The 15,193-nt window shown below is 41.2% G+C and overlaps 1 protein-coding gene across 1 annotated transcript in view; it reads left to right on the top strand.

The window, feature by feature from the left end:
* IFT43 (intraflagellar transport 43) overlaps window positions 1-15,193 on the top strand; it is a 53,945-nt gene that overhangs the window by 26,250 nt on the left and 12,502 nt on the right. The gene's annotated exons all lie outside the window — the stretch shown is intronic.

The raw sequence follows: 15,193 nt of genomic DNA, 5'->3' as shown, positions 1-15,193 counted from the left end.
TAGCTTGAATCCATTGGTTCATGTCCAATCCTCGGGAGCTGGAGAAAACAAGCCTACTCCTTGTGTAACAAATCCATGTTCAAAATATATATGGACTTTTTGTGCTTAGAAAAATTATAGGCTATTGAAAAGTGTGGAATGAGCAGATGATTAAAAGGAAGGTGTATAAACACCTTGCAACCAAACCAGGATGAATGCTCAATAAATAGCTTGTAGCTCTGAGGTGCCTACATTTGTGTTCCGGAAGTCTTTTCAGTTAAGATTAAGATGAATAGAATCTCCCCTAGCAGAGGTATCAAGTGAATTTAAGATATATGTGTAAGATAAAGGGTATTTCTTCTACTATAAGGCGCAAGAGGCACAGCAAGTGACTTTCTTTATATATATATATTAAAAATTTTAAACATAAATGCAGAAATAAAAAACAATGAAACATATATCATAACATATTTTCTTAGCTTCATTGGACTCCCTCACGTCTCCCGCTCCCACTTGCATCATTGTCAATTCTTACCCGCAATTTATCATCTTGTTTACATTCTTATATCCCATTCATTTAAAATATAATCTAATAATCCTCCCAAAGGTTTATGTTTTTTCCTCAATCTCACTTGTCATCCTAATTCCATCTAGTTTAGTGGTGCTCAATTATTTATGATCTAGCATCCTTCTTAACATTCAACCAAATTACAATGCTTTTTTAAATAAATCTTAAATTTCTTCCAGTCTTCTTCAACCTTCTCTTCTCCCAGGTCTCGGATTCTGCCGGTCATCTCGGCTAGTTCCATATAGTCTATCAGCTGCATCTGCCACTCTTCCAGTGTGGGTAGATCTTGGATTTTCCAGTGCTTAGCGATAAGTATCCTTGCTGCTGTTGTTGCATACATAAAAAATGTTTGGTCCTTCCTTAACACCTTCTGGCCGACAATACCCAAAAGGAAGGCCTCTGGTTTCTTAGTGAAGGTATACTTAAATACCTTTTTCAGCTCATTATATATCATTTCCCAGAAAGCCTTCACTCTAGGGCAAGTCCACCAGAGGTGAAAGAATGTTCCTTCATTTTCTTTACATTTCCAACATTTATTATCAGACAAATGGTATATTTTGGCAAGTTTAACTGAGGTCATGTACCATCTATATATCATTTTCATTACATTTTCCTTCAAAGCATTACATACAGTGAAGTTCAACCCAATGGTCCACAACCTTTCCCAGTCCTCAAACATAATGTTGTGCCCAATGTCCTGTGCCCACTTTATCATAGCCGATTTAACCATTTCATCCTGTGTATTCCATTTTAACAGCAAGTTATACATTCTTGAAAGTACCTTAGTCTTAGGCTCTAACAGTTCTGTTTCCAACTTCGATTTCTCCACCTGGAACCCTAACTTTTTGTCATTTTTAAAGACTTCTTTAATCTGAGCGTAGTGTAGCCAGTCTCGCACTTTATCCTTCATTTTCTCCAAACTCTGCAATTTCCAATTGTCTCCATCTTTTTCTAGTATTTCCCAATATTTTGGCCATTTGGCCTCCATATTGGGTCTTTTTCGGGCCTTAGCTTCCAGCGGTGAAAGCCACCTTGGAGTTTTATTTTCCAATAAGTCTTTATATTTTGTCCAGACATTAAACACTGCTTTTCTGACAATATGATTCTTAAAGGCCTTATTGATCTTAACCTTGTCATACCATAAGTATGCATGCCAACCAAAAGCATTGTTAAAACCTTCCAGATCCAGAACGTCAGTGTCCTCGAGAAGTAGCCAGTCTTTTAGCCAGCAGAAAGCTGCGGCCTCATAGTACAACTTTAGGTCTGGCAGGGCAAAGCCCCCTCTTTCTTTCGCATCAGTTAATATCTTAAACTTAATTCTGGGCTTTTTGCCCTGCCAGACAAACTTAGAGATGTCTCTCTGCCACTTCCGGAAGCACTCCGTCTTGTCCACAATCTGTAGTGTTTGAAACAAAAACAACATTTTTGGCAATACATTCATCTTAATAGCAGCAATTCGGCCTAACAAAGAAAGTTTCAATTTTGTCCAACTGTCTAAGTCTCTTTTAATTTCAGACCAACATTTTTCATAGTTATCCTTAAAAAGACTCAGATTTTTTGCTGTTATGTTTACCCCTAGGTACTTTACTTTTTTAACCACAGTTAGTTCTGTCTCTCTCTGAAACCGTTCTGACTCTGTATCTGTCAAATTTTTTCCCAGCACCTTAGTTTTCTGTTTGTTTAATTTGAATCCCGCCACCCGACCAAAGTCTTGAATCAATTGTAACACTCTTTTCGTACTAATTCTGGCTCCTGCAGGGTCAAAACTAGGTCATCTGCAAAAGCTTTAAGTTTGTATTGTTTCGCTCCGACCTGGATTCCTTCCACCAACCGGTCCCCTCTGATCATGTTCAAGAGCACCTCCAGAACTGAAATAAATAGCAGAGGGGAAATGGGGCAGCCTTGTCGTGTTCCTTTTTCAATTTTAAACTCTTCTGTAACCACATTGTTAACTATCAATTTAGCTTTTTGTTCTGAATATATTGCATCAATCCCATTCTCAAAACCCCGTCCCACTCCCATTTCTTTTAAATTTCCCTTCATAAATTTCCAAGAGATATTGTCAAAGGCCTTCTCCGCATCTATAAAAATTAACACTGCTTTTGTATTTATGTCTGTTTGCAAAAGTTCCAAAATGTCAATGATATTCCTTGTGTTAGCAAACAAGTGTCTACCTGGGAGAAAGCCTGCCTGGTCTTTATGAATTACTTCATTTAATACTTTTTTGAGTCTACTTGCCAAAACGTCTGCAAATATTTTGTAATCCACATTTAAAAGGGAGATGGGACGATAGTTCTTAAGTTGTGTCTTTTCAGCTTCCGATTTTGGTATCAATGTGATAAAAGCTTCTTTCCACGATTCCGGCGCCTTCTTCCCCTCCATAATTTCATTGCTGACCTCCATCAGTGGTTGTATCAGATAGTCTTTTAATGTCTTGTAGTACTTGGAGGTCAGCCCATCTGGCCCTGGGGATTTGCCCAATTGCATGTTCTGAATGGCTTGTTCAATCTCTTGTCGTGTTATTTTGCAATTCAGGATTGATCTATTTTCTTGTGAGAATTTTGTTAGTCCATTTTTTTCCAAAAATTGTTTAATCTCAACCTCATCTTGCGGCCCTTGAGTATATAATCTTTTGAAATATCTCTGGAAGCACTTTCTGATCTCCACAGGGTTCTGAATATTTCTTCCTTCAATTTCTAAATTTGTAACTGTATTTAGTTTTTGTCTCCTCTTCAACTGCCAAGCTAGCAGTTTCCCACATTTATTTGCCGATTCAAAAGTTTTTTGTTTCATTAATTTAATCTTCCACTCTATTTCCTAGTTTATCAATTTAGAATATTGTGCTTGATGAAGTTTGATTTCTCTCAGGGTCGGCTGTGACTTCGGATTTGATCTTAACTTCTTCTCCAATTCTTTGATTTTCTCCAATATCTTGTCTTTCCTCTCATTTTGTCTCCTTTTCTTTACAGCATTCTGTTGTATCAAGAACCCCCTCATTACAGCCTTACTTGCGTCCCAGATAGTTCTTTTTTCCACCGTAGTGTTCATGTTTATCTCAAAATAGTCCTTCAAGGCTTTTTGGGCCTTCTCAACAATCTCCTGATCTCTAAACAAATTGTCATTCATCTTCCATCTAAAGGAGCCGGTCAGTAGTAGTGTCATGTCCATCTTCATTGCATTATGGTCGGAGCAGGTCTTTGGGCAGATTTCCACCTTTCTGACCTTGGGTGCCAGACCTCTAGTTATCCATATTTGGTCGATTCTTGTCCAAGTCAGCTGGGCTTCAGAGAAAAATGTTCCCTCTCTTCCCAAGGGGTTCTTCGTTCTCCAAATGTCAATTAAGTCCATATTGTCTGTCATTTCAAAAAAAGTCTTTGGTAGTCTGCCGTCCTTTGTAACATTTTGGCTTTGTGACTTATCCATGTTAGTTGATACGACCCCGTTCATATCTCCCATCATAATGATGTTGTCATAGTCCAGATAATCCAGCATTGTCTCATGCAACTTCTTGTAAAATTCCGATTTCCCTTCATTTGGTGCATAAATTCCTAATAACAAAATCTTCTCTCCTTGATGTTGTATCTCAATTGCTAAAATTCTTCCATGTTCATCTTTAAATAAGAATTTGGGTGACAGGCTCTCTTTTGCATATATCACCACGCCTCTCTTCTTTACTCTGTCCGAAGATATAAATTCCTGGCCAAGTCTTTTGTTTATTAACACTTTTCTGTGGAGCCTAGTCACATGTGTTTCTTGTAGGCAAATGATATCCAATTGTTCCTTTTTTAATATGTGAAAAATTTTCCTCCTTTTTTCCGGGGTGTTACAGCCATTTATATTCCAACTCAAGAGTTGCAGAGACATCCTGAATTAATCTGATTATTTTCCTGGGGGTGGTGTCTTGTTCACTGGATCTTCAGGTTCCGAGGGTGCAGGTACCGCTGGTGCTCCAGGCCCAGAAGGTAATTCAATTCCCTTTTGAAGGTCCTCTCCGTATGCAGTCAAAAATTTATCTCTGTCTTCCAATGTTCTGATTTTAACCTTCTTCCCTCTAAAAGTGAAAGATGCTCCTTGGGGAAATTCCCACCTGAAGATAATTGAGTTGCTCCTCAACAATTTGACCAGTTCAAGATAGTCAGATCTAAGATCCAACAGTTGTTTAGGGATGTCCTTGTAAATTTCAATTCTTCTGTCCGAAATGTCCAGTGACTTTCCGTAGTGTAGGCCCAAAATCTTATCCCTTTCCTCCTTTGATCTCAATGTTATCAAACAGTCTCTGGGCTTCTCTTTCTTTACAAGTCTTCCAAGCCTGAAGGCTGATATGATTTTAAAGTCCTTTTCCTCTAAATTCCAAAACTTGGAAAACTCTTTAGTCAGGAACTCAGCTAAGTTGCCTTCTTCCGCTTCTGGTATCGACCTTATCCTAAGGTTGCTCTCCCGGTTCCGCAATTCTATCATGGAGAGGTAGGTCTGGTGTTCACCTACTTGTTTGCTGAGTGGTCTTACCTCTTGTTCCAAATTTCCCAGTCTTTGGCTAGTATCCTCAGCCAATTTCCAATTTTCTGCCGTGGCCTCCGTCAGTTCTCCAATTGCTTGTACGTTCTGTGATACTTGTCCAGTTAATCTATTTAAACATTCTGTGTTTTGATCAATTTTAGCTGTTTGCTCATCAGCTTTCTTATCCAGAGATTCTACTCTCTTGTCCAAAGATTCCAGTTTTTCGTAGATTTTCTCTAAAATAGAAGCAGTTGTTCCTGAGGCCATATCTTCCAGTTGTAATTGCTCAGTTTCTCCCTCCCCTGCTTGTGGCCGAGAAGCAGCTTCTTCTTCTGAAGGCAGAGTAGGTACAGATGATCTGCGTGCCTGAGAGGCTGCGGTTAAAGTTGTTAAAGTTGTTTGTCTAGTTTTTGGTCCCTTTTTTCTTGCGCCACTCATTCCAGAGTTATCTAAAAGTCAAGGTCAAGCTGAGTTGTTCCCATGAGAAAACAACAGCCCAGATGGTAACAGTCAAACAGGAGGCCAGGAAAGGAAAGTAAAATAATGTCACTGCTGTAAATCCCGAATCCTCTAGGGGGAGCTTAAAATGTCTTTAGGGAAAAGATCAATTCTGGTAAAATTGCTAAAATCAAGTTTAAAGTCCAGGAACCTTCAATAGCAGGTTTTAAGCAGAGTTAGTATTAACAGCCACATTGTTTCAAACAGTGCAAACTGGTATTTCAAATGATGCTTCAAAGTAGCAAGTCCAAACTCCCTCAGAATGTTGCAATTTTTAATTCAAAGTAACCAAATCTGCAGACTGACAGCTCAGTCACTCAGGCAGCTCCAGAACCTGGGTTTCTTACTCAAATTATATTTCCGATAGAAGAAAGGTATCACGATGCAAGTAAAGAGCATAAAATCAAGTGCTTAAAGTCCTTATTTTGCTTACAAGAAAGTTCAGCGGTTGCTCAGATCGATTAGGTTAAAAATTCTTTCTTTGCCTCCACTCCTCCAGCTCTTTGCTTTGAAGTTCAGTGACAGCGGAAGACGGACTTCCTGTTTTACGTCGCTCCGCTTTCAGCCAAATTCAATAATTTTTAGTCTCAAATTTTGTAAAGTCCTCTTTACTCACGGATTGTTGCTTTTCCAAATCAGAAATTTCAGGAAAAGAGGTCAGCGCTCACCGGCAGCAGCAGCGCGGCTTCACTCCGTAGCTTGCGAAACGACCCACAGCGCCGCTACCCCCTCCCCGCTCCGGAGCCCCTTACGGGGTTCCTTCAACATTTCAGGGGTTGCTTCTGGCGCCCGCCGGGTCCCGAAACCACAGGCTTTTGCTGCCTGTGGGTTTCCGACGTGGGTCTCCGCTTCGCCGTAGCGGACGACCCGTTTCCCACGGAGCTTCCTCTTCACAGAAGGAAGAGGACCGCCATTGACGTTCGCGCTGCCTCCGGAAGTGACTTTCTGCGCTACCAGGGCCTTAGTGCTTTTTGTGTATGTGCAGGCATGTTCCATTTGTGGAACTGTGTGGGAGGGGAAGAGATCATTCATCCTCCTCCTCCTTCCCAATGCACTTGCAGAGGCAGCGCACAGCAAAACACAAAACATTTTACTGCAGCGTAGAAAACAAAAGGACATAAGAAGAGCCTGCTGGATCAGGCCAGGGGCCTGTTTGGTCCAGCATCCTGTTCTCACTTTGGTCAACCAGATGCCTACGGGAAGCTGCAAAATAGGATCTGAGAGCAACAGCATGCTCCCCTCTTGGCCAGTCCCCACCGATTCAGGACATAATGAGTGTGTATGTGAAATTAATACTTTTTCACCCAGACCAAATGCTTCAGAATCACTGAACCAGCATCAGATTCACCTTCGGCTAATGAAGGCTTTTGGTTGCCACCTAAAAAGTGAGCGAATAAAGCGCATTTGTTCCAGAGTAAATACCCACCTAAAAGTATCCAGAATGTTGAAGACAGGAAGCAGCTACAGGAAATGTGCCTTTGCTGCAGAACTGGAGAAAATGTGATGGAGACCAGTAGCATCAGAGTCTAGGGGCAGGAAAAGGGAATTAATTGAAGGGTTTAGCTTTGGCATTGAATAAGACAGAAATTGTCTCTAGAACTTGGATATTTCCCATTTATCTGTACCGCTTACTGTTCCTATGCCTGTTGAACACCCGCGTTTGCCTCCTCAAGGCAAGCCTTTCACACACCTCAAGAACAATACTGAGAAGTCTTACAAAAATACCTCTGGAAATAAAGAGTCTGGCTCATTTGGCATCCTGCCTGACTGCAAAGGATGGGCAGGTGCAGCCCTGCAATGTTCCTGCTGCTGTTTTTCTTCTAATAGCAACTGTGGTTTTCCACAGCTTCCTGACTGGGCTTCTGCTATGCCTGGTTTGCTGTGGGCTTCCAGCATCTAGGAACAGTTTTATCAGCCAAGAGAAACAAGTGGAGAAAAGCTCAAGGTGCTTGTGTAGGGAAACATTTACAAGGGCAGCAGGAAACCTGGCAGGCGAGGACATGTTTTCTGCCAGTAGGTGCTACGTTTAACTTGAAATGACTAAATCTCAGTCCATGTGAGAAGTGACCTGCAGGGTTAATGTCCACAAACACGAGAATAAAATCACCCAATCTTGCCTACAAAGAGAAGGGAATTTCACATACGGGATGAGGAACTGATCAATATGTGCTTATTCTCAAACAAAACAATGGGGTGACATTTGTTACTTGAGAGGTGCAAGAACCAGCTCACACAGCCAGTGAAGTGAAACTGCCAATACCTGCAGTGGAGCCGGTGGTCCACACAGGCAGGTATACTTCATGGGTGGCATAATTCTTTCCTGTGTTCTTCACTAAGAATGTAACTCTTTGGTTGGGGTCTGGATATTTTCTGTGTTCAGAGAGCACAGCATACTTCTAGTGGCACATAAATATTTTTCAGCACTTATTTTTAGTAATAAAATACTGGGCCAAGAATATCAAGATTCAGAGTTTGGAACAATATAAGATTGTTCATACAAATTAAACTGACTTACATGCCATATTCTTAACCTGTTATTTCCACTTCTGCAGAATTTACTAATGCATTTTCTAATGTGCTTCCATAGTCATGGAAACTAAAAACTAACTTTCTTAAAAATCAAAGATTCTCAGAAATACAAATTCTGTCCCAGATACTGGGATTCACTAGGGAGGTCTGCGCACATGAAAAAATGAAGGCAAACAGTCTTCATAGAAGCATCAAATTGTAGAGTTGGAAGGGACCATGAGGGTCATCTAGTCCAACTTCCTGCAATGCAGGAATTTGTTGCCCAATGTGGGGCTTGAACCCACGACCCTGAGATTAAGAATCTCATGCTCTACTGACTGATCTAGTCAATACTTTGCTTCTTTGTGTGCTCAGGCGTGTGTGTAAGTATGAACGTACCTAAGCAATGTGTGCTAAGTCAGTAGGCAGCATACCTCTGCTACTTTCCTTGTTTCTATCCAAGTCCTCTTGCTCTGAGACTCAAAGAGAAGGTCTGTGGCTTACTGCACCATGGGAAGTCTGCTTTAATAGGATTTAATATAGTGACAACCTTAGGAATAATAAACTCTTGCAAGCAACAAAAATTGTTTAATTCCTAAAGGACAGGCCTGGTTGAACCACTTTTGGCCAGGGGCAATTGGGGGCTTAATATTGTGTATGTAGCAATCTGGGTGAATTGAGAGAGAGGCATTTAAGGGTAATTGCTCAATTTTCTATCCGTGTCAACAGGGAAAATAGGCAGAAGTGGCTGAGCTCAGCACAGTAATAGAGCTGGATGAGATGGAAGATGCCAGGCTGTTAGGTGAATTCGAAAAGTGCTATCTGTTGAGCGTTTCCTTCCCAGAGCTAGGTGCTTCTTCTAAGCTCAGGCAGCTCTGTAGACCTACATAAGGGGGAAAAACAAGGCTTTTGAAAGGGGTGGTCCCTGACCCTTCTCTGGGGGTTGAACCCAGTATTTTGCTTTTATTTCCCTTCTTTTTGTAACTGCAGGTAAGTGGTCAGTTCCTGGGCAGGTAGTTCTGGACATCACTAGAGGTTGTTCTTCCTTTAAGATAGAAGCAAAACTCCCCCCATGACATCAATCTGTGTGTCAGGTATTGGGAGGGGGGAAGGCAGATTTAATGTCCCTGATGAGTCTATAAATTTCTTTGCAACATTTTTCTTATATGTATTTACACATGGAGTCTGTGACAAAATGTTGCACTGTAGAGTGTTTTCAGTGTTCCACTCAGTTGGCCATGCCCCAGTGGCACAACAGGCGACTGCGTTTGGCTGTTACCAGAAGGTTGGTGGTTCAAGTCCACCCCAGGATTCCTGCATTGGAGGGGGTTGGATCAGGGTCCCTTCCAACTCTACAGTTCTAAGATACTCAACCCATTTCCCCTCCCACTTGGTTTTCCTCTTTCCTCCCCAAGTCTTTCGGGACGCTTAGTCCTCATTGGGGTGATTTTGGATACACACACACACACACACACACACAAGCCCCGCACTGTAAATATTTTGCTGTACTTCTGAAAACTGGATTTCCACCCAAGTCTGCTGATACCATGCACCATCTTATGCATGGATAGTGTCATTTTGCCTATATAAAGACCAGCTCTTCAAGAATTGAGCTTGTGGTTAGGATATATTATTACATTTCTTTCAATCATAGAACTCTATGAGGCATTTTTAGGGTTCAAAGGCAGACTACCATCCAGGTATTATTACACAGACCCAGATCTGCTTAGCTTCAGCAGAGCTGCTACCTTAGCTGCCTTCATGCCCTGTTGTGCCTCCTCTTTTGGAACAAATTGGCAATGACGACTGGTGTTGAGGCGGATGCAAAAGGTAGACCCCTTTCTCTGGCATACCAGTGCCTTGGGGCAGATATTGTCTGTGCCTTAACTAACTACCTGATTGCAGTCCCTATTCTGTCTCCTGTAACTGCAGCCTGCCCTACTGACAAATGCCTTACTAATAAGTAGCAAGTTTGGGATTTGGGTCTGGTTTACAGCAGAGCTCAGAACAGGCCATGACAAGCTGAATCAGTCCTTAAAAATACACAGTCAAGTATTATAACTCCTTTCACTAATCTTAAAAATTGAGATCTCAAGGCGGATAGGAGCCCTTGAGTCGTAAACTATGAGAGTTCTTTGCAAATAACAGCGTCCAAGCTTTGGAGGGGAGCAGGGCAGTTTGGCTAAGCAATGAGACTTTTGGTAGAGTTAAGATTCTGAGGTATAGAGCTGCGGGGCATTGGAAAGAACTGTGTAGGAAGAACACCGAGCACTGGTGAAATTAAGATTGGAAGTGAGCAAGGGACAAAATGGATGGACTAAGGAACAATCAGGTCAGGTGACAATTATTTTTGCACCTTTGAATTTGGCCAGCCACGAAATTCTACTAGGGCATGTGCATGACTTTGGATTGCCACCAAAGCTTTGGCCCACACTGTTCTAAACACGGCATTCTGTTTAGTGAGGACTGTAGTTCGGACAGCAGGATGGGCTTGTAATAGCATTAAAGAGTAGTTAGAGATCAAAGGATGTCACTGGAGAGGTAAGCAGTGAGAATACTGACAAAGAGAGCTGCTACCTTCCTTGACCTAAGGTTGATCAAAGGGAATAGATAGTGGCTGTAACCCACATTGAGAAGACTTGTCTTGAAAACCAAGATACAAATTTATTAAATACAGTGGTACCTCTGGTTACATACTTAATTCATTCCGGAGGTCCGTTCTTAACCTGAAACTGTTCTTAACCTGAAGCACCACTTTAGCTAATGGGGCCTCCTGCTGCCACCGCGCTGCCGGAGCATGATTTCTGTTCTCATCCTGAAGCAAAGTTCTTAACCTGAAGCACCATTTCTGGGTTAGCGTAGTCTGTAACCTGAAGCGTATGTAACCTGAAGCGTATGTAACCTGAGGTACCACTGTACATACCTGCAATGAAATGACATAGTGTGTAGGCACCAGACATTAGAGTGGTGCTGCTCTTTCAGAGTTCCTTTCTTTACAGAGGGGCTTAGTGTTTCCCTGGAAAGGCCAAAGGTGTACAATGCACACTGTTGAAGTAATGGTGATGGGCAATGATAAGCATGCCTGCTTCAGAATGGGCTTTTGGCACGCAGTGCTTTCCTGGCACAATTCTGCGAAACCCTAAATATACAGTCCTATTGGCAGCTGTGATTGTTGAGTCCGTAAGTGTAGTTGACGGACTAGGTTTACCTAAAAGACCCTTTAAGAAAAAGCTCTTGAAATATGATTACAGAATTGAGACACCATCATTTGAAAGTGCCTGAGGCATGCTTCTTTGAAAATTGCAGCTGTAGAGGGACAGCAAGAGAACGGCATAGCCCTTGATTGTAGCGTTGTTCCCTCAGGACCTGCTCCCCCCCCCCCCCCAGTTTCTCATCTGATAGGAGTGAGAAAGAAAGCAGCAGTTAGGCTCTTCGTCTGTCTTATGAAAATCCGATTCCAAGTGGCTGTGATCAAACCCAGTTGGCTGTCACCTGTGGTGGCCTCATGTGCAGGGAGGGAGGGGCTTCTGAGGAGTTTCTGGATGTGGAAATGTCATGAGTGCTACCGATCAAAGCTGCATTTTTTAATAAATATATATAAGATTTTTTAAATAAAAAAACCCTAAGGAATTTAGCATAAAAGAAATGTAGTTTGTCTTGTTTTTGCAGTGGAGCATGAAAGGGATTAAATAGAATCAGACATACCTGCTCCCTAACATAATTCAATGAGAGGCTTATAAGAAACTTCTTTCTTGCCTCATATTAAGGCAAAAATCACCAAACTGGCATTACAGAAGGAAGTTTTCTATTTCTTCCATACCCTGTGCACTCTGCTCAATGTGCAAAAGACTAAACTGTAGGATAAAACTGTATAATAATGAACGCCTCTTGAGTTTTGTCTTTTGAAAATGAATGTGGCCAAGAATTACAATGTCACATATATGCGTATTTTGAAAGGATGGAGCAAGCCAAGTAGTTGTGCTGAGCATGAAATGACACACAGATGAACAAGGAGAAGCGTTAAGAACAGCATTCCTAGGTCAGGTAAATGGTCCATCTTGCCAATTCCCCTATCACCAAAGGCAGGTAGTGCCACATTCTAGTGAGGAAGTCTATAACACAACATTGGCATGATCTAGTATTGGGCAACGTAACATGTCTGAACAAGTTGGACCTGCAACAAAATGTTGCAGAGTGGCGTTCAGTATGTCTTAAATACAAACAGAAAGCAGATACTGAAGGCAACAGGCACAATCCAGTTGCAAACCAATGGGAATAAGATCAATGAACTTAATGAGTAAGGCCTTTTGATTGCTTACGATCAAAATGGTCAAGACAGCTGCAGCTCCATTTGTTCATTTCCACCATTGCTATTCTGGCAGTCAGGAGTATAGCCACATTTCTTTTTTGTCTCTCTTCAAGTCAATTCACAGGACCAAATTACAGTAGCAACTTAAAAGTGCAGTTTTGAGTCAATCCGTGTTGATTTTGGCACGAGTCAATTGAAGTAAATCTATAATGAGCAATGAGAAACCTGCTTAAAGGGGCTGAATGATGGCAGTGAACCTAAGTTGAGTTGCAGGCAGGGTGTGGGATGTAGCAGATGAATGAGCACTGAGTTCTAGACTCTTGGTGTTTCCACACTCACAACATGGTGATTTGATCTCTTAGGTTTGTTTTCTGCATGGAGCTTTTGCATTCCTATGACGATTTCTCCCATCCTTTTCTGGTTTGGCAACACAGATGTTTTGGGGCTGAATTGCAATATGAGTTCAGATACTCAAGAAGGTCACTGTAATACATCATAGTTTATTTCTTGCCCCTTATTTTGCTTGTCTTGCGGTAATGCATGCTTTAAAATCCCAATGCCTTGTCTATTTAGTTGGGATTATTTTTTCCAAGACTTTGTTCTTAATTAAAAATCAATTTAATCACTTAGTTTCTCAGCTCTGTGAGTGCTTTCTGCTAACTCACAATCTGTTTCAGAGATTTGTACAATTTGTACTCTCTGTAAAAGTTCCACAGGGCGCCCCCCCAAATTGCTTACCTTTTCCCCCAATTGCTTACCTTTTTCCACTGTGACGATAAACAACTGATGCCTTACCTCATTCATTGCCTTTCGTTTTAAAAAATGGAATTCGAAGAAGCTTCTGATTCAGTTATTCATATCCAGTGCATCAGAGATGTTTTCCTCAGTTGGTTGTTTTTGGTTTTTTTTGGTAACCAAAAACATTTGGGACACAGCACAAATGCTAAAGATACGTACTTATTAGAGTCTAACAAAATAAAAGATTTGGACTTTTGAAAATTATTTTTTAGAATTTGTTCTATGACAGTGAATTCCAGGCATATTTTGTACATTAGCATACTAAAGTCCAGGATTTTGCTGCTATATTGGCTTGTATGAGTATACAGCTTGATTTAGTTGCAGGAAAATATAATATGTAATATGTTTGTTGTTAAAATTAAACAAAAATGCATTTATTTTTAAAGCATGCCTTTTAGTCTTTTAATGGCATTTTATTTCATTTTTTGCATTGATGGCATTTGTTGACATTTTCTGGTGTTGTTTTAATTAATGGGGATATACCTTTATTTTGATTTTTGGTTTATAGGCACTTCAGTAGCAGCTGCATTATTCATTTTTTTCCAAACTGGTATCCTATCTTTTGTAAGGTAAATGATACTGTATTTGAGAGTTAAACACATTTTTGGCTTCAGAAATACTGCATTTAGTTATATTAGTACAGCATCCTGTTCTCCGGTGCTCCAGCTGTTGTTACTGTTTGGACCAATTTGTGTATATCACTTGGTGATAGATGAGAAATTGCTTTTTGTTACCTACAGCTAAGAACTAGCTGCTCCAGAAAGTAATAATTTATGGCATCTACAGATGTAATCTTTGCATCACGCCCTCAGGCAACATTTATACAATTAATATGAGGGCAACTGAAATCTGTTCCGTGTATTTTCTTTTTTAGCGTCTACAGGCAGTTACATTCCACAGTTGTTATCAGTACGATGTGCAAATGGCCAATCACAAATTTTCACATATTTGTTTATTAAGCCAGAGTTGCTGGGGGGGGGGGGATGAACTGATTCCAAAATCTGAGCCTTTAGCATACACAGCTAGTTAACTATTTGGCACAGAAGCATGAGCAGAGTGATCCTGTATACACTACTTCATGTTGGGACAAGAGATACACGGCAGCTACACCAGTGGAATGACCATATAGCCAAATTCATGCTCAGCCAAGGAGAGAAGGCGGAAAACAGCAGAAAAAACCCCCTAAAACAACAGAAAAACAGCATGGATTCCCATAACATCCCTGCCAGTTTCCACCAGTCATGCGCAAACACATACCAGCCAGTATATAAAAGTCTCTGAAAAGGTCCAGAACTTTTTACCTGCTGAACTGTGGGACGTGGTACAACCATCCAAAGCCCACTGTGATATGTTTGTGAGGCATTTTAAGAATAATTGCATCCTCTAGGACTTCAACTCCACCTTTTACAGCAGGTGAATCTAGTGAAATATATGGAATGCAATCTTGTTGTTGGATGAGTCTCAGTTGATTGATTGATTGATTGATTGATTGATTGATTTTATGTCATTTGTATCCCACCTTTTCTCCAAGGAGCTCAAGGTAGCATCCATGGGTCGTCCCCTCTCCATTTAATCCCCACAAAACCCTGTTAGGCTGAGAGGCCATGACTGGCCCAAGGTTACCAAGTGGCCTCAGGAAGGTGATCAATGTCTCTATAAGAGATGGGGGTGATCTTCAGGTACCTGCAAGGGACATTAGCAAAGCTGCTCCTGACGAAGCCTTCCCTAGGACCTAGATGGAACCCATCATTTTAGCCCAGTGGCGTATGTCCCTTCCTGGCCAAGGTGTGGTCAACCAGATTCAGACTCTCTTAAACTGATTTTTTGGGATACATTTCAGTCAGGATTCAGGCCAGGTTTAGCACAGAGACTGTGTCAGAAGAGAGACAGAAGAATGTGGCGCTACTGAATCTCAGTGGCTTTTAGTGCCATTGAACATGGTTGTCTTTCTGGAGCGAATGGCTGAGTGGGTAGCATCCAGCCTTCAGGCTGCTGAGCAGGGCTCCCTTCTATGATCTTATATTAACGTTCAGTAT

The sequence above is a fragment of the Podarcis cretensis genome, assembly GCF_951804945.1.
Source record: "Podarcis cretensis genome assembly, chromosome: 1".
Lineage (NCBI taxonomy): Eukaryota > Metazoa > Chordata > Lepidosauria > Squamata > Lacertidae > Podarcis > Podarcis cretensis.
This window is presented reverse-complemented; position numbering and strand designations above follow the sequence as displayed.